This window comes from Cavia porcellus, unplaced genomic scaffold (genome assembly GCF_034190915.1).
Source record: "Cavia porcellus strain 051 isolate PalLab524CR breed Dunkin Hartley unplaced genomic scaffold, mCavPor4.1 scaffold_8, whole genome shotgun sequence".
NCBI classification, from domain to species: Eukaryota; Metazoa; Chordata; class Mammalia; order Rodentia; family Caviidae; genus Cavia; species Cavia porcellus.
In genome coordinates, this window is record NW_026947491.1 from 90,441,679 (window position 1) to 90,466,453 (window position 24,775).

Here is a 24,775-nt window from a genome sequence, read left to right on the forward strand (position 1 = left end):
GTAGATAGTATAAAACTTCTAAAACAGGTAATAATCAAATCAGAATGTGTATCGTAGTGAATCTAGTCATCTTCAGTGTAGTTGCCTATACTCTCAGACTTGATACTATCAATCATATCAGTTTTGAATAAAATCTGTCAATACTAAACAGCAATCAAACAAACCAGATTTAACTAAGATCAGTCATGATAAAGCAGTATAAGTTATACAAGGCTCCAGATTAAGATAATAGGAAATTAAAGATGATTACTGTGCTATATCCTGATGTTTTTGGAATAGCTGTCTGTGCCCTCAAATCTAATGCAAGTAGAAAAACTGGGAAAAAAATAAAATCTATCAAAAAAATAGAATAACATCTATCTAAGCAGAGTGGTGAGAGCAATGTGGATTTTAAATCCTGATACACTATTAACAATATCTTCTGCCATCTTTTTTAAGACTCTCCCTCCCCTCTCACTTCCCCAGGTACACTGTGCATTTCTGGGTCTGACCAAGACCCTTGGTTTTAAATTGGGAAGGCAACCTACTACTTACCTAAGTGTTTTTGAACCTTCTCTCCCCTGGACTTGATCTCTAATTATATTCCTTTACCTGTTAAAGCCTGTCTTTTCAACCTATCCACAAATACTGGTCTAGTTACCCCTATTACTCTCTGGTTCTCTGTCACATAGAGCATTGTTTTCTCGCATTTGATTTTCAATCCATCTACTCTTTCATGTTAAATTATATTTCCTATAAATAGCATCTCAGTGGACCCTCCTCCTGATCTACTCCACGTGTGGTTCTTTTTTTAAATTTAGTGTATCAAGGCCATCTATGTTAGAGATTATAACCAACCTTCTCTGCCTCATTTCTGTTGTGCTCTTTTTCTGCCACCAGTTGTCTGCTTTTCTTCTTCATTATGTTTCTGCTCCATTCATTGAAGCCTCTCTTCCACTGTTCCTGGAATCCTAGTACTTTTCTCTCTCTCTAGAATGCACTGCAGTATTCTCTGTAGAGTTGGATTGGTGGTTGTGAATTTCCCAAGTTCCTCTTTGTCTTGGAAGCATCTTGTTTCTCCATTAATTTCTAGAGACAGTTTAGCAGGATACATCAATCTGTGTTGGAGGTTATTTTCTTTCAGGGCTTGGAATAGTTCACCCTTCTCTTCTTGACTTGATGGTTTGTGTTGAAAAGTCTGCCTTTATTCTGATGGGCCTTCCTCTGTAGGTTATCTGTTTCTTGTCTCTAACAGCTTTTAATATTCTGTTCTTACATTGAATTTCTGGGATCTTGATTATTATATGCCTGGGTGTAGCTCTGTTTTGGTTGTGGGTGGCTGGAGTTCTGTATGCCTCATAGATCTGAATATCATTTCCTGTTCCTATGTTTGAGAAATTTTCCTTAATTATTTCTGTAAATAGTCTTTGTAGTTCGTTTGTTTGTACCCCAGCTTCTTCATTCACATTCTTTATTCTCAAGTTATAGATCCTCTTGTCATCTTCTAGCCATGTAGGGAGCAGAGTGACAGGCATTGCTGTCTCCCTGCTTCTCTCTCCTATGGGCACTGCGTCTGCCTACATTAACCATAATCCTCTCCTGCTTACGTCACATATCTGGATGTGACAGTGACCCTGTTGTATTCATCTCTTTAACCTCTTCCTGTCCCAGCTCCCGTCCTTAGCCTATAAAAGGTGTGATCATTTCCTGAATAAACCGGAGGCTTGATTGGATTATCTCGACTTGCCTCTATCTCTCTTTGTCTCCCCCAGGTCTTTTATTTAATCCCCGTTCCCCCTCCAGGAGTTCTGGATAGATTGATCTGCAGGCCGGATGATAGCCTTTGTATTGTTACTGCTTATTTCCTTGTTATTTTTAAAAAGTTTTCCCTTTCATAATTCCACATTGTAAAATTGTCCTCTGGTTTGGATAATCTATCCTTAGATTCTTTCACGCAGATTTGCCATTTTTCCATAGAGTTTTAAATTTCCTGGTAATCTCTTTGAATCTGCTTCCTGTATTCTATATTTTTTTATATTCTTCATCAAGTGGTTCTCTCCTTTGTTTGAGTTCCTCCCTTCTTCTGTCTATGTCTGCTTGAGGGGTGCTTAGTATCTCTTTTATTAATCTTTTCATATCTTGCTTTACTTGGCTAAATATTTCACTTTTGAACTCCTCTATGAGGTCCCAAATATATCTCATGTCCACTGGTGCCGTGTCTGATGTTGCATGTTTGCTGTTCTCATTCTCCGTTGTATTTACCTGTCCTTGGTCAGTGTTCTCAGTGTTGGGACCTGGGGACTTTTTGTTGTTGCTTCCTCTTCCCATCTTTTTTGCTTTTTTCAGAAAGCCCCAGTTTCTTTCTTTGTTGGTTATAATTCTTCTGAAGCATGCTGGCTAGGTGACCCTTCCCACTGCAGTGTGCTACTGAGTTGCAGACAAGGACAGCATATTCTGATCCCTCCCCTCTGGATCAGTCAAGGTGCTGTGGTCTGCACTGTATTACTTTGTGCCACCTCCCCTCCAGGTCAGTGAAACTTCTGAGGCTTCACTGTGCTGCCGGTAGGGAATTGATTTTGGATAACCTATTGGGTCTCAGCCAGGTCATGTGACCCAGGCCTAGCTCACTCCACCAATCCCTTTTGGGAAGGGAACAATTGACTGAAGTCACTGCTGCCCCTTGTACTCGCTGGTCCTGCCCAGTCCCAGAATGTCATCTGCCGGAGCCCCCCTTTCTGTGGAATGGCTCCACTCCCGTCACTCACCACAGGTCAATGCAGGCTCCCTGCCAATTCAGCTCTCTGTTTGGCTGGCCGACCCTGACCTCAGTGTGACTGTGCCTCCAGTGAGTTGAAGCAACAGGACCTCGGACGGCTTGACAAGTTGTCTGCTGCAGTGGGAGCACTGAACCTTTAGCTGTTCCAATAATAGCACCAGGAATGTAGGTTTGGTTGGTTCTTCTCACCTTAATCTCTTCTTGGGACGAGAGAATTCATCTCCTTCTGTTTGATGCTCCCTTTGCTGTATTAAGTTGAATTCTAAGTTGACTATCTCAGGGAACCTCTGTAGCCAGTTGTTATCTATCCACCATCTTTGCTCCTCCCTCTTGAGTCAGTTTTAAATAAAAAAAATTAAGTCTTCAGATATTCTTATTTTTCAAGATCACCATGGATGTGCAAGGGCCCATGCAATGCTCCGTGAATTTTAGAATTATCTTGTCAGTTTCTGCAAAAAGGTGAGCTGGGATTCTGATAGGACTTGTACTGAATCTGTAGATCTGTTTGGAGACTGTTACCATCTCAGTCATATTAAATCTTCCAACACATGAACACGGGTGTTTTCCCATTTGTTTGGGTTTTGTAGTTACTGTTGTTTCAGTGCTGGGGATAAAACCCAGGACCTTGTGCATGCCAGGTGGGTACCGTATCACTGAGTTCCATGCCTAACCCTGGATCATTCCAGGTTTATCATTTTTGGGTTTGAACTTTTTTGTTAAACAAGCTAATCCTTAGTGTTATACTCATTGGTTGGTCTTAAAGTGGAATTGTTTTATTGACTTTGTTTTTGGATGATTCATTGCACATGGAATCTTCAGGAGGTGAACCTCACAGGAAGTGCTTAGGTCCTGGGTGTGTGTATTTATTACACAGCTGTGCTGTTCCTTTTTGCCTGCTGGCCACATCATGAGAATTTTGCTCTGCCCCTGTACCACCAGCAACAGGTCCACTCAACTGCAAGCCAGAGTAACCCTTCTCTGTTCATAAGTTACTTGTTTCAGGTAATTTGTTATAGTGGCAGAAAGGTAACTGACACCTTCTGTTCTTGACAGTGCATTACATTTGAATACATTATAGGTCCAACAACACATTGTATGTATTATTTTAACAATAGCCTAGAGAAGCAAGGAAAGACAATATGCTGTCTTTTATAACTACAAATTACTTTTGCTGTTATTTTGTTTAATCTGGCTGCATTCTGCCTGTCCTGCCATGGACTGTTTCTCCTCTGTGATGCCCCTTTGCCATGCTGCCCTGTCTTGCAGCCAGATGATTATGGACTGAAACCTCTACAGACTGTGAGCGAAATAAACCTTTCCTGCTTTAACTTTGGGTGGTGGATATTTTGGCTCAGCAATGAGAGAAGTAACTAGATTTCCTTTCTTTCTTCTCTTTCTCTCTCTCCTTCCTTCCTTCATTTCTTCCTGTTGGATGGCTATGCAGGTGCTCTACCACAGATCTCTGTCCCCAGCTCCTGTTCAGAATTTTCACTGGGTTCTTTTAGAATAATTTCTATTTCTCTGTCAGCACTTTCTGTTTGGCGTTATGTTACAGCCATAACTTTCCTTATTCTTTTGTTATTTTATGACTTCTTTCGCTTTGAAATCATGGTGCTCCGTAGTTGAAAGTGCTGTTTGAAATGATTTATAATGGGTACTTTAAAAACTCTTTCTGTTCCATCTGACAGCTGTTCAGCTGGATATGTGGTCACTTTTGCAGGCAGTTTCTGTCACCTACTGGCCTTTGGTGTGAGGACCATTCTTCCCCACATCTTTGCATGCTTCATACGTTTTTGATAGAAGCGAACCTAATACGTAATGTTCTGTTGCTGGTCGCCCATGGCCTGTTTCTTCTGTTTGTGGCTTACTTGCGTGTTGGCTGGTCAGGTTATCGGAGCGCGGCGTGAAGTCCCTGAGGACCAGTTCCACTAGCTGCCTTACTATTTTTAGCAAAACTTGTGACCTAGATTGTTTCTCAGACAGACTCCTAAACTTCAGACTTCTTTGAAAGGACCTCTCCTGAGATTAGTGGGGAGATTTGTCTTGGCCCTAAGAGGGCTCACCCCAGCTGACCCCTTCCCGCTTCCCCACAGCAAACCGTTCCACTTCTGGTGTAGGCTGATCCCAGCTAATCTGTGAGATTCCCCGATGGCCTTGTGCCACATGTCCATTGCTTTATTTTAGAGATAAAAACAGTAAAAACCAATGATACAGAGTTTCTTAACAAGATAATAGGAAACTAACAGTGGTTAATATTGCATCTTGTTATCTTCCAAGCAGTTGCTGAGATTGCCAGATACAGGCATGCAGAACAGATCAAACAACATAAGCACAAACCATTCTTTTCAATGAATTAAAAGAAATTAGTAGTATAATTATCTGAGCAACTTGTTAATGTCTGTGTGTATATATTTTCCCTTCCTTTCCTCCTTTCCCCTTTCTAGTTGGTCTTTCCTTTTGAGCAGTTTCTTTCCCTCTCATGATATCTATTGTAGAGTTTGGATCTCATTTACTCTTTTAGTTTTTATACTAGGGAGACAATATGATGTTTACGCATGTGAGTCTGATTTATTGCACTTATGAGCATGGTCTCTAGTTGCACCCATTTACCTATAAATACCTTCTCTATAGCTGAGTAGTACGCCATTGGGAAAAAATCCCACACCTTCAGGCCGGGGGTATAGCTCAGTAGCCCAGCACTTGACTGGCAAGTACAGGTCTTCGGTTTGATTCTTGGTTCCAAAAAACCACATCTTTTTTATCCATTACTCAGTTGATGGACATTTGGGTTATTTTCAAGACTTAGGTATTATGAATTGTGTTGTTATAAACATGGGTACACATATATCACTGTGGTATGATGTTTTTAATTCTTTTGGGAAGATACCCAGAAGGGGGATAGTTGGGTCAAATGGAACTTCCAACCCTAGTTTTTTGAGAAATCTCCACACTGATTTCCACAGTGGTTGTACCAGTCTACACTCTTGCCAACAGTACAGAAGGGTTACTTTTTCCCCACAGCCCCTCCAGCATTTACTGTTGGTTGGTCTTTTGATAATAGCTGTTTTATGTGGGGTGAGATGGAATCTCAGTGTTGTTTTAATTTGCATCTCTCAAATGATGTTGAACATTTTTTTCTTATATTTATTTGCCATTTGTATTTCTTCATTCAAGAAGTATGTATTCATCTCAGATGCCCTTTTTTGGATTGGGTCTTTGAATTTGGGAGACCTGATTCTCTTCAATTCTTTATCTGTTCTGGATAGAAGTCCTTTGTCTGAGAAACAGTTGGCTAAATTTTTTTCCCAATCTGTGGGTTTTCACTCTGTTGATAAGTTTCTTTTGATGCACAAAAACTGAATAAGATGAGATCTCAGTTGTTAATTCTTTGAAGTATTTCCTGTTCATGAACTCTCTCCCTGCCCCTAAGTCTTTGAGATTTCTATTTTCTCTTCTAGTAGATTTAGTGTTTCTGTTTTAATATTTAGATCTTTGATCCATCTTGACTTTAGTGCATTGTGATAGACGTGGGTCTAGTTTTAGTCTGTGGGATGTGGAGAGCCACCCCCCCCACGTATCATTTATTAAAGAGGCTCTTTCTTTCTGTGACTATGTTTGGCCCCTTTGTCAAAGATAAGGTGACTGTGTGTGCAGTTGTGTTTACATCTTCTAATCTGTTCCACTGATCCTCAAGTCTGTTTCTCTTTTTTTTGCCAGCAGTGTGCTGATTTTATCATAGTAACTTCGTAGTATAATCTGAAGTCTGGGATTGTGATGCCTCCTGCTTTGCTTTGGTTGTCCCAGATTGCTTTTGCTATTCTAGGTTTCTTCTGGTTCCAAATAAATTTTAGGAGTGATTTTAATCAGGATTGCACTAAATCTGTGTAGCAGTTTTGGGGGAATGGCCATTTGCACAATATTGGTTCTTCCTATCCATAAGCAAGGAATAGCTTCCCATTTTCTGATATCCTCTTTGATCTCTTTCTTCAGAGTACTGTATTTTCAGTGGATAGATTTTCAACATCTGTTTGGCTCAGTCTCCAGTTCTTTGGTACAGGGCTGTGGTGAGGTTATTACTTCCTGGGTGTAGTTACAGAAGGGAGCACAATGATTAGAGCAGATGTGACACTCAGCTAACACAGTGAGACTGTCAGTAACAATGGCATTCAGCACAACTTAGCAACTGGCAGGCTATGGTAACGATTGATTTTGTGCTTTAGACTGTAGGAACAAAGTCTATAGTTACAGAACAGAAGGATCATAAATGAGTCTGCACGCGGTGCCTCCCCTCGGTGGGGGGGTTTTATGCTGTGGTTGAGAAACTTAGGGGAGTGTGTAAACAAAGGTCAGTGGAGAGGGGTAGGTGTGAGGCTGGAGGGCTTAGGGGGTCACCTAAGGTTTGGGAAGCTGAGGAAGGGGGTCGAAAAGAAAGGAGGGAGGCGTATGGGGGGGTTTTCTGCACTTGGTGTCTGAATTTAGGGGATGGAATTTCTTTTCTGTGGCTGGAGTTCTTCCACTGAGAAAAGAGAGAAACAAAGGAAAAAAAGAAGAAGAAAATGAAGAACAAAGAAAAGAAAAAGAGGAGAGAAAGAAAAAGAAAAGAAAGTTGAAAAAAAAGGGGGGCTTCCTGAGTCCTGTTTTCTCCCGCGGTGGTTTGTCCGGTGGGTGGTGTGGTGGGTGGGGCCCCTGTGTGGTTTCTGGCAGTGACTTTGGCCTTGAAATTACCTGTGGGAAGTGAAGTCAGTGCCTTTGGGGAGGCGTTCGGAGTTCTCTGCTTCACAGTCTTAGGGCAGAATACCTGAGGCACAGCCTCAGGGGTGGGGACAGCCATGCACAGTGTTAGGAGCTGAGCACTTGGCATGGCGGGGAGGGGGTGGCAGCCCCAGGTTCCCCATGTGCCAGGACAGTGGCATTCCCAGGGGCACCCAGGTAGAACCTCCATTTTGTGGGTGGCAACAGAATGTGGGAGCAGGCCTTGCCTCTCAGCCAGATTTCCAGGCCTATGGAGACACCTAATCTGTAACATCAGAGTCAAAGCAGAAGTAAATGAGACTGACACACATGGTGAGTACTGTGGGGACCGGTTAGACTCCGGAAGTGGGGTTTCTAGGGGTGGGGAGGAGACACTGCATTCCTGCTGTCAAAGGCAACATGACCACAAGTTAAAGATCTCCACGGGCTTCATCTGTAAGTGGAGAATCATCAACACTTCACTGCTTGAAGCAGATAAGTGCTCGGAGGAGCTGAGCGGTGGAGGGTGAGGGCTGAGGAAGCAGAAACAGGGCACCTGACAGGGGTGGACCCATCACAGTGGCTTCCTTGGAGGGCAGGGGAACAGAAAGTAACTGAGGGGCTGACTGGGTTTTCTTTCTTTGGAGTGAGAGGCTTCCCTGTGCTGATGGGCCTGGCCTGTCTGGGGAAACCGGTCACTGTTGTTGGCTTCTAGCTTCCAAGAAGGGCAGGTGGGAGCCCAGTTTTGGTTGGGTGATGTGGAACTGGAGTGTTAGTGACTCCAGAATAACAGCCCCATCTGTTTGTTTAACATCGCCAACCTGGGCTTGGGTTATAATGGAGCTTCTTGTTCCAGCATGACAGTTCCCCTGTCCTCCTCCAGTAAGAGTGTCTTTTAAAAAAAATTACTCATAGTCACTGGTCACGCCCTAAACTTGTGAGTGGGAAGGGTGGTGACAGAAGGTTACGGAGGTCTTTTAAGGTTTGTGTCTTCCTGCTGCCTGCTGTGGGAAGCTTCCTGGGGTGAGGTGGAGTCTGGCTGATGCCTGATGCATGGGACTCCTTGCCTGTTTTCTGGTGTTTTCACACGGGTGCAGATGACCTGGCAGGGATACCCTTGGCCCAGCTTGTCTCCTCAATGGGAAACGTCAGCACGGAGCTCTTCCTGCTGTGCGCCTGGCTGAATGGCTTTGCACAGAGGTCGTGTGCCCAACTGGCAAGGCGGTGAGATGGCCAGGGTGCTTTGGGCAGCAATTCCGACTCGACCAGGGCCAGCCAGGCACACTCTGAGGTGACGATCCCGATGGACTCGTCACACGTCATTTCTCCAGCGCCCCTGCAGGCAGGGTTTATTATGGTTTCGCCTGCCCTTTGACGACTTTGTAATGATTCTGACGGTCATGGGCGAGCTCCATCATCTCCGCACCTCCCATCGGGCTTTCACGGCTGTTTCCTTGTACGGGACAGAGGTGACCAGAATGAGAGGTGCTGCGGGCTTCCCACCAGCATAATGGCAAAGGCTGGATTTGGGGTCTCTTTTATCCTGGAATCAGTGATGCGCTCTGATGCTCCCTTGAGCCTAGAGATGGGTGGAATCATGACTGATTCTGACTAATGACAGGCAGACAGGGCGATTCTGTGTTTTCCTTTCTTTCTAAAAATAGGTTTTGGCATGGACTTATGATGCCACTTCTGAAATGAAGCCGAGAAGTGGCCCCCACAGTCCCCAGCTCTCTTCTTTCCACGCCTGCTTTTCCTTGTGGCCGAGAGGACCATGTGGCAGAGTCCCCGTCCCGCTAGGCTAAAGCAGTGTGAGCCACAATACGCTTGGAAAACACATGGTCAGCCAGGGAGGCTGCGGGGCGGTTTGGTGCTGCATTGGCCCGTCCTGACTAGGGTGTCCTCTGTCTGCTCCTGACCTGGCTACTTCCGTCAAGACGTTGGTGGCAGAATGAAAATTTCTAAAAGTTTGGTAGCTTTGTGTTCAAATCGAATGTGTTAAATGTCCTGGTTAGCCGGAAGGTGGATAAGCGGATGTGTTATTCTTCGTAGCATGGGATGGTGGCTTTCGAATATGCCCCTGCTCTGTGCCAGCTTCGCTTTCTAACTAATGTAACAGTGAGCAGAACATGTTTGTTTATACTCCCAGGGTAGGGCAGGATTCTTGGTCCAAAATGATACTCTCTGCTAGTTCAAGTATGCAAGCGAGCGATTCCCTGGTTACTGGGCTCTGGTCGTAACTGGGTGATGTTTCTGTTCTGTGTAGTCACAGGGTGAAAAATGGTTGTACAGATAATCTTAGGCATTAATGAAACTCTTCTCGCTCTAATACTGCTTAATTTGCTTTTGGGAGCGCCTGCTGCTTTTTGACCCTTCTACCAGAAGATTAGAAGGGAAGAAAAAAGAGGAAATAAACTTTTTCTACATGATCATAGCTCTGATTTTTAAAAGATACCTTTACATGATCGTACCTCTGATTTTTAAAAGAGTGGTAGTGTCTCATTTATCAATAAGATTCAGGAATGTATGGAGGAGAACAACACACACAGAAAATTGAACATGAATTTTAGAGTTTCCATATTCTTTGATTCTAGGAATTTAGGGTTCCTCTATATTTACCAAGAAATTATAGTCCTGTATTAACTGAAAGCATCCCTTGTAATAACGTAATGTTCCTTATTTACAAATGATACAATAGTTTTTCTGTTCTAACTAATAATAAAAATGCGAGAACAGTCTCTTTGCTCAAAAGACTAAATAGGTACACTTCATTCCCCTGGAGCAGCGTCTCATGAGGTAGCCCATGCTGGTCTTGCAGGATCTTGTCATTCTCCTGCTCCAGCCTCCTGAGTGCTGGGGTTACAGGCACACGCTACCATGCCTGGCAGAACCAGCTTCACATTTGTTAGGCATGTGACTTTTAAAAAAAATAAGTAAAAGGCCAGTCTTCTCAGCCTGTGGTTTCAACTACGGAAGCATAGCAGCTTTTCAGAAAAGTTCCCTCAAGACTGGGACTTCTGTTTTTGAGAGGTCCTAGTGCCCAGTGCAGAGGTTATGGAGTGGTCAGTATCAGTATCCTAGGTCAAAGTCATCTTATTCCATGTGAGAGGGAAGAAAAGATTGGATTCCACGCAATGGAGATGCATGGAGATTCTATATTTTCTAAAAATTGTTTGCATAGACAATCCATCTCCCTGGTAACCGCAGCCATTACACCTCCAGCATCCTTGATCGTCTGTCTCTGTGTTATCATTTGGTCTGTTGACCATATACTCTGGAATTTATTCTTCAGTGGTATCTTGTCTAAACTTGAGAATTCTAAATGCTATGTAAATTTAATAACAAATTCCACAATAGAGTAAACAAAAGCTAGGGTAACATCAAAACAACCCAAGGTGATTTTTACACACAGATAGACAAAGCCTGCGGGCAAGTTTGGAAACTCCACTGGGTAGTGAAATATGTCAAATGCACTTCAAAGGCAGAATCTCAGCAGCATAAAGTTGAGTGAAGCAAAAATATATCCCTCAATTTATAAGCTATTTTTAAAAACAAAATTTAAAAATTTATGTTTCATTTTTAAAAATTACATGTGAAAATATAAACAAATTTTCTATGGAAAATGAGATAATATAGTAGCCATTGTTTGTTTTCTGTTATTTGGTTCTGAATGCCCTGTAATACTCTCATTCTCTTGCATGTTTTTATACTATTTTGTTATGTTTGACACTATTGTATATGAAGTTATACTCAACTATTTGAAAGAAAGAGACATTGTGGTAGTTACTGTTAATTACGGGTTGTCTTCTAGTGAAATTCTATGTTGCTTACATTGTTCTGTTCTGATCTGCTTTGTTATGTCCTGTTTTGTCTTAATCTCTTTAAAATAAAAAAATTTATGGTTCAGGGATGTAACGTTGGTGAAAGTGTAAGGAGGAGCACATGGAAGTGATCAACACAGAGTGTAAGCAAGTGCTTGCTTTGGGGAAGGGAGGAGAGGGCGCCCGCAGGGCCACGTCTGCAGAGTCCCCAGCCCAGGATCGGCGGACGGAGGCCGGTTCTGTGCTGCGTATTGTACATATAGCTCAGTAAGTGACAGAAAGTTCAGTACGAGTTGGTGACGGGAGATGGATCTCTCAAATCCTATTTCTTGCACAGGATATTGGAGGTTTTTGAGGTTGAGGGAACGGAGGGGGCTGCTCTACACAGCCCCAATGATGCCGTGTTTCTCTCCTTCCTCTCCCTGTTGGCCATCAACGCTGTATTACCAAGTCCTCTCGGCAGCTGGGCGCTTTCCTGGGGAGGTCACATCAGGAGGCAGCCCTGCAAGTCTGCGTGGACCCAGAAATTCTGAGAACCTTCCAGGAGTCTTTGGGCAACCTGGAATTTCTATTCCGTGTCCCCCACCGGAGTGGCAGCAGAGTGAGGGAGGGCTGGGAACCTGGGCTGACTGCTTCCCCCTCATCACAGGTTCCTTCCGCTCTTGGAGCCTCCTTGGAGCTGTCTGGGAGGCGGGTTCGGTACCCACCGTGCAGCACTGTAGGAGACTTCCAAGAAAGCCACGGGGCGAACGCCGCTCGGTTTGTTTGAAATGATTTTGTCTAAGGGTCAGTTGCTCGGGTTATTTCTGAACCAACTCCATGTGCGCTTTGCTTTCCTTGAGAAACTCCCTTTCTCTCACCTCACGAGAGATGGGGTGCTGCTTGCTTTTGGCAGGCACGTAGGCTCTAAATTCTGCTGACTGCAGACAGTGCAGAGACTTTAATGATGAAAACTCTTAGCTTGACAGAAGCAATTTAGGGATAGCGTTGTTGCATGAACACAGAGCCTCGGAAGGCTGCTCAGTCCCCACCTTACCCTTGAATCAGGTGTCTGTCCCGTACCTTATCACTGGGGAGTGACGCCAAGTCTGTCCCATCGGTGAACCCTCGCCTGACTCATTCGGTCCTCACTAACTTGTTAGGCTAGGTGCACAGCTGTAGTCCCAGCTACTCAGGCAGCTAAGGAAAGAGATCTCTTGGTGGACAGCAGTGCTATGGACTGAGATGAGAATGGCCAGGAGGTGGAGGGGCAGTTTTGAGGGATAAAGTGAGGAGTGTGTTAAGGTTTGCTACATTAAAATAGGAGTTTGAGGCCAACTTGAGTAACAGTGTGAGTTTCCATCCCATCAGTCAACCAACAAACAAGCAAACAAACGTCACTGTCTACATTGGAAACTTCAATTCCATAAACACCAAGTGCTGCTTTTCAAAAGGCAATTTAATTTGCAGGACAAGGAGGGGACTTTTTGAGAGATAAAGCAAAGAGTTTTGCTAAGGAAGTATAATTTGGGGGTGGTTGTTTCTTCCTTTTTGGGCTGGATGTTTTCTTAAAAAGATGCTTTGATAGTGAAAGTTATGCAGTGACCAAAGAAAATACACAGGCTGCCCTCCGAGGCCTGTACCCGGGCTCTGCCAGCCCTGGATGGGGCTCCCTCCTGGCGTGGATGGGGCTGAGCGGAGAAGGCCGAGCAGAGCAGGAAGGTCCCAGGTGAGCCCTGAGCTGTTCCTCACTGCAAGGACAGAGCAGGACGCAGGGCTCCGGCTGGCCAGACGGCACCAAGCATCTCCATTTGGTTTGGTGGGTGCTTTTGAATTTAAATTATTTTTATTCTCCAATTGAAGACATTTCTATTTCTTTATAGGACTTTATCGACCATAATTAAGTCAAACATTTTTCTCATGGTCCAGGGGACTGAACCATGTATCATGACAGAGGAGAGAAAAGCAGAAAGCCTCACGGTTCCTAAGAGCGGTCACTGGCCTGGAGGGCTGGCGCTCCACGGCGCTGTCCACTCAGCCTGGGATCCCTCTGCTTTCCCCTCACTTGGGCCAACTGAGTCTCCTAGTGTTTCCAACACCCCTCCCCAGCCGGGTCACCCTTTTCTAGGTCTGAGGTTCTCAGTATCTCATTTATTTTTTTTAATCAAATAGACTTAGTTTTTTCTATGGCAAATGAGACTCTAGCAGGTCTCTGGAATTATGCTTGTAGCTGGGTGTGGAAGCTCGTGCCTGTAGTCCCAGCTAGTGGGGAGGCTGAGGCAGGCAGTGAGTGGAGCGCCATTTGGGACCAGACTGGGCAACACATTGAAGCCCTATTTCAAAAACAAAAACAAAAACAAAGGAAGAAAACGAAAGGAAGGTTCATGCTTGTGTCTTAAGTATGGACAGAGTAGAGACCATGCTATATATAGGACATGTTTAAAACGCTTCACTTACAAACAATTTGTCCATTGCTTTATTCCTAAATGTGTGTGGTATACGAGGATTCTACCAAGAGCACAGAATGATTTTTCAGACCCATGGGGGAACGTGGGAGGTCATTAAGGGATGGTGAGAATCCTTTGGTCTTGGGCTGCTTATAGATCGGGTAGAAGGAAAAAACTCACATTTGTGAAAATGTGTGTCAAATTGCACCAAGTGCCTTGTAGGCAGAGAAGAGAGGAGGGGCCAGGAGAGATTAGCCAGGGTTTAGGCTCTGCCCAGGCACCATCTGAGAAGGCTTCTTAGAAGACATGGGGCTGGCACTGGGTCCGTATTATTAATCCTGTTGCTAGAATACAATACCAGGAACTCACAAGTTAAAGGAGAAAAGGTTTTTATTTGACTCACAGTTCAGGGGGTTCAGTCCATGGTTGGGTACAGAAACATCATGGTGGAAGAACATGGCGGGAGAAAGACGCTCACCTCACGGCAGCCAGGAAGCAGAGAGAGCAGGGAAGAACTTAGAGGGACACACACTCTTCCAGGCCACACCCTCAGGGGCCCATCGGTTCCAGCCAGGCCCTGCCCCTACAGCACACTCAACCATCAGCTCCTCAATGGGTCATGGTGGGTCCTGCACCCCTATAATCCAGTCACTCTCCAAAAGCCCCACCTCAGAGCACAGGAGACTTTCGCAGGACGTTCTGGATCTAACCCATACCAGAGTCTGGAGTCTGAATTAGCAGAGAGGGCAAAGCGTAGGACGTCTTCAGGGACAAAGCTGACACACGGAGATGAAAAGTTACATCAGTCCAAGTCTGGGTGGGGCAGGGTGGCAGTGGGAATGGGGAGGTTAATTTGTTAGATGGACCCCGCCACCCCTGTCTCAGATCCTCTTAATTATGAAGTACCCATTTTGTAGATATAAAGTCTCAGTCTGTTACTCATGTTTTGTGCCTCAGTTTCTCTGTTTATAATCTACCAGCCATAGTTTAAATTAGCTAATGATGGAGCGGATCCAATGATGCAGGATGCTGTGGAGGCGTTGCTCAGGGCTTCTCACACACAATTCTCCCCCCTTCCTGAAGTTCAGCTGGGTTCCAGCCCTGCCTCACTGCCGTGAAATCCCCGCTGCCTCTTACGGGTAGCTCAGGGCTGGTGATGGTTTCATGGTCTTGCTCTCACTGGGAGTCATTTTCTGGCTTAGGAGAAGGAGTCATCTTACTCTGCAAAGAACACCAGTGCCACACTGGAGAGCTTTAAACACAGATGTACCCTGACGCATGAACGTAATTTTCTCCGTGATTCTGGTCACCAACTAAACTAGATGAAAACCGAATCAAATTTCCCCAGCAAGGTTGAACCTAACCATTGAACTTGATTTGATTCTTGGCCAATTTGGTTTGCAACCCGAATTGTGGAAAGCATTAAGTTCGTGAACCGAGGTACGCTATTCATCTCTATTTCAGGGGTGCAGGGGCATAAGAAGCTGAAAGGGGTGGCTGGAGGGAAGGAAGCATATTTCTCGTTTTGTGGTGATAGCAACGTCTCCCTTGACACAAACGTCACTGTAAACACCGGGCAGAACAAAGGCTATTGCTCTGAGGAATTCAGTTAGAAAGCCAACCTCTGCTGCATGTGACCCAGAGAGGAAGGTGGCTCGGATCTGAGAAGCTGTGGCACCTCTCTGCTCAGTTTCCATGCCCTGTGCCAGTGTTTATGCCAGCTTGAGCTGTTGTGATGGGGTCATTTATGTCGCTGGGTTCTTGTCCTTGTGACTCACTGTTTGTGCTGTCGCGCTGGCTCCCCGCTGTGGGAACGGGAGGGGTGACTTGCCAGACCATATGGAGGAGGCGGCAGCAGGTTGACGCGGGGCTGGTAGGCGCTGGAGGACCATATGCCAGGCAGCCAGAGATGACCTTGGGACACTCTTGAAGAAGCATCTCCACAGAGGTGTTCGGTTTGCACAAAGCTATCCTGGAACGCCCTAAGGTGCCAGCATGAGTTTATGGGCCATGTGGGAGAGGGGGAAACGGTGCAAAGCAAGCTGATTTGCCCGCTGCTTATGTTTTCCGGTGGGAGAAGCTGGAGAATCCTGGGGCCTTTTTGATGAGGGTTTTCACGTGTGTAAGGAGACTCTTGATTTTGACTCGGTGAATTTGGCTCCCTGGGTTCTGAGATTGGTCAGGGTATTCAGCTAAGGGACCACTGTTGAGTGCAAATGAGCCAAGGAAGCTTGAAAACCTGAGATGCGTGGAGAAGGCTGCTCCTGGCACCTAAAATAACTCTTAGACTTGTTGATTAATGATGGCCTGAGTTCCACAGTGTAATTAGATTCTGCGTAGCACAGGTGCAGAGCAGTCTAGTTTCCCTCTCCTGCTCATCCATCATACATTACCGAGCAATCGCTGAAGAGCTGGCATGTGCTGGGTGCGGGGGCGGGGGGGCGCCCATGGGAGCCACAGAGAGGTGTGTGTAAACAGTCACGGAACGATATTCGCTACACACAAAAGAGCAACGCTTGGAGCAGAGGGAGACATCGCTGCAATCTGCCAGTGGGTGGAGGAGCAGGTCAGGAACACCCACAGAAAAGGTGACTTCATACTTCCTGTAATTTCTAGAGCATACAGAACCCGAACCAAAATGGAGCAGAAATATCATCAGATGACCATTCATTCAAGCTCTTGGTCAGCTGTCTGAGAGGTCGCAAGGGCTGAGAAGGAGAATGAGAAAGCAAAGATGGACTTCGGTGTGGACAGGAGCACATTGTTGGGGTCAGTTGGGGCCGTGGTGGGAAGCCTGGCACACGCAGAAGGGCAGAGCCAGCTTAGGCAGGGATCTTTCAGGGTCACACTGAGGAACCCACACCAGAGTGTGAGGTCCCCCGAGAGGGACAGCAGGGACCTCGGGCCACTCAGGGCCGGCAGAGCAAGGGAGAAATGGTGTGAGGGCAGGAGCCTGTGGGCGGGAGCAGATGGGATCAGTGGCACAGAGGGACCTGGTTTTAGTTGAGGATGAGCCGAGCCAGAGAGGGAAGGATGTGGAAGGCCAGCTGGACGGCTCTCCTTGAATACAGAGCAGGTACCTGCACTTTGGCTGGCCCTGGCCCTGTCTCCATGCATGGATGTGAACAGAGCTGGCTAAGCCATTTCCTTCTCCCTTCAGTGGGCTGTAAGCGGTGTAAACAGGGCTGGCCGAGGTGCTGATATGCAGTCTTTGAAGCCAGGTGACAGTCACCGTTTTCCTGCCTCAGTGTCCCCTAAATGGTTGAACCCATCGGGATGCAGAGCCACACAGCTCCAGGGCTGCCACCTGGGTTTGGGTGGAGATGAGAGGCCGTGACTTCCCAGGGCAGAAAAGCTTGCACATTGGAGCTGAAGCACCGACACCTAAGCGTCAGATGTGCCTCAGCTGTGTTATACGGATTGGTCTTTGTGCATGGCCTCCTCTCTGCATTTTGCAGAGGTGCTTTCTGGCCCCCTACCTAGCCCAGCTCACAGCACCCACATAATTCCTGCCTTTCTCAGAGTTGCTTGGCCCCCAGCCTCTCCTTTCTGAATCACAAGTTACTAAAACCCAGGTAGACGCCCTTGTTTGATACATCTTCATCCGGGTCACACTCAGGACCCCTTGACCACTCAGTATTATAAATGTGCCTAGTGTCTATTCTCACTGTGGGTTGCACTAGAAGTGGTGGATTAAAATTAACTTGTTAAAATTCCAAGAACGTTTCAAGGGATTGTGAATCTAAACTTCCCGGACTGGGATGAGCATGGGAAAAGGGACCTCCATAGAAGGGGACAAAAACTGAGCTCAGCTTCTTCTGCTGTCTATTAGCGGCCAAATCAGAAGAAACCAGGGGACAAGGGAGCTCAGGCGGTGAAATCTGTAGATACAGCCCTTGATACCATTCCCAGTTTGTGTGTTAATTTATATAATGATTTATAGCAGTAAAGTTGTTGCTGGTGATGGTGTCAGTCCTTGTCTCTCTGGGTGGAACCAAGATGGACCACATTTGGGACCTAGAAGAACACATTTAAAAGCATTTCATCCAGGAAGGATCTTCTCCAGGCACAGAAAAGTGAACTAGAAGTCAATGAAAGACATAAACTGAAAAACATCAAATGTGGAGAGCAAGCAATGTACTTGTAAATAACCTGGGTGTGAAAACGAAAGTCCTGTAAAATAAAGGACTAAAGTATTCTTAATGGAATGGAAATCAAAATGCAACATAACAACATTTCTGAGACAGCCTGAGGGGTGGTTACGTGAATTTCCAAAAATCTTGAGAGTAAGAAAAAAATACAGTTTACCATTGTTGATCACCTTGTATTATGTTTTTACATTATCTATTATGTCCACCCTTTTGATTTGACTGACTCTGTTCTGTTATGTCACATTTGGTTTTACTCTCTTCAAAAAAAGTAATAAGAACCATGGGAGCAATAAAACCCAAAATGTGTAATAGTCATTGTACAAAAGAGAGGAAAAAAAAGTGCTCTAAACTATATAACTGCATGTATATTTAAGTGTATAAGATAGAAAATGATATCACTGAGTTTTATTGGATCATTGAACAAAACTGTTTGTAGTATCATTGTTGGAATGTCCACTTTACAAGCTTTAATTTTGTGACTTGAACAATTATTTCTAAGATGACAATATGTAATCCATTAACTAGTGATTTCCTACGTTTATTTTTTTTCTGTAAATCTGTATAACTTGTACCCTTTCTCTGCTTTTTTTTTTCTCCTTAAATAAAATTTAAAAAAAAGAAAAAGAAAAAAATGCAGTTTGAAAATCAGGCGCAGCAAACCATTTGAACCAACATTTTATAAATGTTGAGGAGTAAACACTTCAGAGAGGTTTTCACTATCACTAGCCATTAAAAAGTTCAAATCAAATGCACAATAAGACACCACTTTCCACACAGAGGCTATGAAGAAAGAGACCAACAAAGGACAAAGGAGGCAAGCTTGCAGCAACAGAAAAGCCCAGTGACGAATCGGCACCTGAGAGGTTTTCAGTCATTTGGAGATGCAAATTAGATCCATCGTGATCTGCCCCTGCACACCTGTAAGAACGCTAAAATTAGATCTCTCCGTCAGCCCGTCTGACAAGACCAGGGACCGGCAGAGACACACAGCAGCTAGAACTGTCCTGTGCTACGAGAGGACAGACAACGCGAGTGACGGTGGAGAACATTTGCATTGTCTTACGAAGTTAAACGTGCTTATCAGGTGACTTAGGAATTCCAGTCCTAGGTGTTTACCCACGAGAAACCAAGACAGATGCTCACACAAAAACTTGTCCATGAATATTTATAGCAGCTCACTTGCGGTCCTGATGCTCTAACCCCGCTGTCCTTCAACTGGCGAATGGGTCAACAGATACGCCACACAGCAGAATATCGCTCAGCGATTAAAGAGAGTCATGGCGCCACATAAATGACCTGCAGCCTCCGGTGTGCTCTCTGAGTGAAGGTGACTTGGGTGGCCTGCAGCTGCCGGGCTGAGGCTAAAAATCCATGCTGAGTTCACCCTGGGACTGGCTGGGTCACAGGGCAGTTGCCTTCAGCCTCATGGGGCGCCTGTGGTTAGTGAGAGGGCTTGGATTGGGACAGAAAGGGACCTGTCCAGCCTCAAGGGGGATGTGCGTGAAGTCATCCACGAAGCCCGGGACACTGAACCCCTCAGCCCTCGTGAGGCTTCTTTACCAGTGGAAACAGCCTCCTGAGCTGCTCATGGAAGTAGAAAAACCCTATCCTCCTTCGTAGAAGCATCTTCCCCTCTGCCATGCGAGTGGCTTCCCTGGCCCCAGTGGAAGTGGCCTTTCTGTGCTGAGAGGACGCACCCTGCATCACCCCAGGAAACTGCACGAAGTAAGAAAATGCTGCTTCTCTAGACGCAGGTCCAGTCTCTCTGCCTGTAACAAACCCAAGTCTTAGCAGGCCTACAAGTGAGGTACGGAGCACACAGTGCTCCAAAAGAGCGGCTTGCCCTTTCTCCTTTCCACGGCTGGAAATCTGGGAAGCACATGGGAAAAATAGCCTAGCAGTTGGAGGAAGGTAAAGTTGGACCAGGCTGACTGAATTAAAACAGGCTCCGTGAGTGGAGATTCCACATTGAATCCCTACTGTGCAGAGAGTTAGAGTGGATTCCAACGGTTGGATTCGCTTGTTGGCTGAACTACGGAGCAAAAGGGATACCAGGATACCACAGTGAATGGATTAGAAATGCAGACTTGTCTGCGTATAGTGCAGGGAAGGGACTCAGGGTCTTAGGGAGTCTGGACTGGGAGGCAGGTTTATCACCCACACTGAGAGGGTCCGGAAGACCTTTCGCCAACACTGGAAAATCTGTGAGGGCAACTTCAGGTCCTGGAAAAGCCCTGTGATCGCTTGTCTCTGTAGACCAGGCATGACAAGGGTGCCACTGAACTGGAAGCTCAGACATCCCACGGTCACTTTGGTCTCCTTATGAGTAAACAAGCTAGAGAGGGAGTCACAGTGTTACCAGAATGACTGCCCCAGACTGTCAAGGGAAAATCGGGCTTTTACTCACTGTGGAGGGAGAGATGAAGACACTTGGAGCTCAGGAGATCCTTTGGGACGCCCCATTATTACCACGCCCTGTTATTAAAGTCAGTGGGAAACCATAGCAACCTAATCCAGGCAGGAGATGCCCAACGGTCCAGTACCTTCAGGACCGAACACTGGGGTCACCCCACCAGGGGAAGAACCGAGTCCTACTGAGGTGCTACAGTTAGGCATACTTATGAGCCTGTCTTTGTACCCAGACTATGGTTTAAGGAAATGTGTCTGGCTGTCAAGGTGCCAGGGATGGATTATGTCAACTTTTATGGTCAACTGGAGTAAGAACTGATTAACTTGGGCCAGCATGGTTCTGGGTGTGGCTGAAGGGACCCACTGAGGCAGGAGACCCTTTCTGGGGTGGGAGACAGCAGCCAGCAGGCTTGTAGCCTGAACGGAATAACAGGAAGCAAAGAAGCAAGGTGCGCTTGGTTTCTGCAGAGGACCCCAGTGCTTGCCTTCACCTCCACCTCGACGTGGTCTCCGAGCTCCGGTGCAGATGCTTGCTTCCCAGCACGGGCTCTTCCGCCTTCCACTGCAGAGGCTTTGGCCTGCTGACTCCGATGTGCACGGGACGCTGAGTGAGCTCCAGGCTTTGACCGCACCCTCCGATCTCCGGTTTACGGAAAAGGCTTTTGGGCTTTTCCACACCTGACTCCATGGACAGCCGCTGGAAGCCGGCCCTGGGTTCCTCATACATTTGTGTCTCTGCATTAGGTCTGTTTCTCAGAGTAGGCACTGGTGATGCAGGGAGTAGTTGGGAAGAGGGGTGCAGTGGGAAAGTGGGGTCACAAGCACCAAAGGTGAGCTGGGTGTGGCTCCCATAATGGACCTCAGAGTCAGAGCCATCTCTTTACTCTGGGGTTGCTTAGTGAGTGTGGTGTCCCTGGGGAAGCACATGGGTGCCCTGTGACGAGCAGACGTGTTCTAAGTCAAGCGACGGATGTCTAGTCTGAGTCACAGGAGCAAAACCATGGCCGTCAGTCACACAGGACTTGGACCAGTTGGCGGACCAAGAAGTCTTTAAACGAAGGAGGGCTGGATCTCACTGGGGACAGATGTTGGTGTTTTTTAAAAAATTTTATTTAAAGAAAAACTAAACAAAACAGAAAATAGGTAGAAATAATCATACGTTCAGAGAAAAAAATAAACAGTAAGAAATCACTAGTTGATGTTTACATACTGTCCTTTTACAAGTAGTTGTTCAAGATACAAAAGTGGAACATGTAAAGTGGGAATTCAAACAGCGAGACTGCAGACAGTTCTGTTCAACTATCCAACAAAAACTTAGTAACATGGTTGTCAGTCCTATACACTTAAACATACATGCAGTTACCCATAGCCTCAATTATGTTTAGATTAAACAAACTAAAGCAGATTAAAATCATTCTGAACAACGAATAATAGTATTACTGGATTTCACATCATGATACTCCGGGATCAGCACTGGGTACTGTAATGTCTTTTTTTTTAAAAAATTTAATTTAAAGAAAGATTAAACGAAACAGAAAACAGGTAGAAATAATATATACTTTCAAAGAAAAAAAATAAACAGAAAGAGTTGATGATTACAGAGTGTCCTCTTACACATAGTTATTCAAGATACTAAAGTGGAGCATATACTTTTTTAATTATTTTATTTTTTTTAATTGGTACCAGGGATCAAACTCATGACTACATGCTTGCATGGCAGGCACTTATGCCACTGAGCTAAATCCCCAGCTTCTAAAGTGGAGCATATAAAGTAGGGATTCAAACAGTGAGACTGCAACCAGTTCTGTTCAACTATCCAACAAAAACGTAGAAATACGGTTATCAATCCTATACAGTTAAACATACATGCAGTTATCCATATCTTCAATTATGTTGAGATTGAGATAACGCAAGCAGGCTAATATCACTCTGGACAAAGAATAATACTATTGCTGGGTGTCACATTATGACACTCCAGGATCAGCACTGAGTACTGTAGTGTCTCTTTGTTTTCAAAGTATCTGTTCATTTCATCATGTGTCATAAGGTCAGTTCTTATACACTGTTTATGAATTCTACACAGGCATGAGTCGTAACTTGTATTCTATCCTTTCTATATTAGAGGGAGAAACAAAGCAAGGCAGAACATAACACATTCTACAAACACATGAAACAAACAAACAAAAAAACATATAAGAACGTTGTACAAAGAGTTCTACCATGGTTCCTGTGTTGTCTCGTTATCTTCAATAGAATTGGCTATATCATCAGACCTAGTATAATTGAATATATCAGTACATAAGAGTATTAATAAAAATAAAACTTTGTTAATAGTGTAAAACTTCAAAAACAGGTAATAATCAAACCAGAATGTGTATCGTAGTGAATCTTGTCATCTTCAGTGTAGTTGCCTATACTCGCAGACTTGATACTATCAATCATATCAGTTTTGAATAAAATCTGTAGATACCAAACAGCAATCAAACAAACCAGATTTAACTAAGTCAGTCATGATAAAACAGTATAAATCATACAGGGCTCCAGATTAAGATAATACGAAATTAAAGATGATTACTGTACTATATCCTGATGTTTTTGGGATAGCAGTCTGTGCCCTCAAATCTAATGCAAGTAGACAAACCAGAACAGAATAAAATCTATCAGAACAAAAAGAAAAAAAAATAGAATAAAATCTATCTAAGCAGAGTGGTGGGAGTAATGTGGGTTTTAAATCTTGATACACTATTAACAATATGTGCTGCTGTCTTTTTTAAGACTCTCCCTCCCTCTCACTTCCCCAGGTACACTGTGCACTTTTGGGTCTGACCAAGACCCTTGATTTTAAATTTCGGCGGGGCGGGGGGGGCAACCTGTTGCTTACCTAAGTGATTCCAAACCTTCTCTCTCCTGGACTTGATCTCTAATTGTATTCCTTTACCTGTTAAAGCCTGTCTTTCCAACCTATCCACAAATACTGGTCTAGTTGCCCCTATTACTCTCTGGTTCTCTGTCACATAGAGCATTGTTTTCTCACATTTGATTTTCAGTCCATGTACTCTTTTTTCATGTTAATTATATTTCTTATAAATAGCATGTCAGCGGACCCTCCTCCTGATCTACTCCACGTGTGGTTCTTTTTTTAAATTTAGTGTATCAAGGCCATCTATATTAGAGATTATAACCAACCTTCTCTGCCTCATTTCTGTTATGCTCTTTTTTTGCCATCAGTTGTCTGCTTTTCTTCTTCATTCCACTTTCTGCTCCATTCATTGAGGCTTCTCTGCCACTGTTCCTGGAATCCTAGCACTTTTCTTTCTCTCTCTAGAATGCCCTGAAGTATTCTCTGTAGAGTTGGATTGGTGGTTGCAAATTTCCCAAGTTCCTCTTTGTCTTGGAAGCATCTTGTTTCTCCATTAATTTCTAGACAGTTTATCAGGGTGTATCAATCTGGGTTTGAGATTATTTTCTTTAAGGGCTTGGAACATTTTGCTCCAGGCTCTTCTTGACTTGATGGTTTGTGTTGAGAAGTCTGCTGTTATTCTGATGGGCTTTCCTCTGTAAGTTATCTGTTTCTTGTCTCTAACAGCTTTTAATATTCTGTTCTTATATTGAATTTCTGGGATCTTGATTATTATATGCCTGGGTGTAGCTCTGTTTTGGTTGTAGGTGGCTGCAGTTCTGTATGCCTCATAGATCTGAATATCATTTCCTTTTCCTATGTTTGGGAAGTTTTCCTTAATTATTTCTGTGAATAGCCTTTGTAGTTCCTTTGTTTGTACCCCAGCTTCTTCATGCACATTCTTTATTCTCAAGTTATAGATCCTCTTATTGTCTTCTAGTCTTTGTATTGTTACTGCTTGTTTCCTTGTTATTTTTAAAAAAGTTTTCCCTTTCATAATGCCACATTGCAAAATTGTCCTCCAGTTTAGATACTCTATCCTTAGATTCTTTCAGGCAGATTTGCCATCTTCCCATGGAGTTTTTAATTTCCTGGTAATCTCTTTGAATCTACTTGATGTAGTCTATATTTTCCTTATATTCTTCACCAAGTGGTTCTCTCCTTTGTTTGAGTTCCTCCCTTCTTCCGTCTTTGTCTGCTTGAAGGGTGCTTAGTATCTCTTTTATTAATCTTCTCATATCTTGCTTTACTTGGCTAAATATTTCACTTTTGAACTTGTGTATGAGGTCTCGAAGATATCACTTTATGTCCACTGGCGCCATGTCTGATATTGCATGTTTGCTGTTCTCATTCTCCTTTGTATTTACCTGTCCTGGTCAATGTTCTTAGGGTTGGGACCTGGGGACTTTTTGTTGTTGCTTCCTCTTCCCATCTTTTTTGCTTCTTTCAGGAAGCCCCAGTTTCTTTCTTTGTTGGTTACAATTCTTCTGAAGTGTGCTGTCTGGATGACCCTTCCTACTGCCGTATACTAGTGAGTTGCAGACAGGGACGGTGTATGCTGGCCCCTCACCTCCAGATCAGTC

The 24,775-nt window shown here is 44.6% G+C and overlaps 1 long non-coding RNA gene across 2 annotated transcripts; it reads left to right on the forward strand.

The window, feature by feature from the left end:
* The first annotated feature begins 7,923 nt into the window (after positions 1-7,923).
* On the forward strand, positions 7,924-21,825 carry LOC106028977 (uncharacterized). Of its 2 annotated transcripts, none has more exons than XR_010049456.1 (3): positions 7,924-15,173; positions 16,350-16,502; positions 17,677-21,825. It is a non-coding gene; the product is annotated as an uncharacterized LOC106028977 (long non-coding RNA). The 2 variants fall into 2 exon arrangements; XR_001202599.2 differs by lacking the exon at positions 7,924-15,173 and adding an exon at positions 15,188-15,720.
* The last annotated feature ends 2,950 nt before the right edge of the window (positions 21,826-24,775 follow it).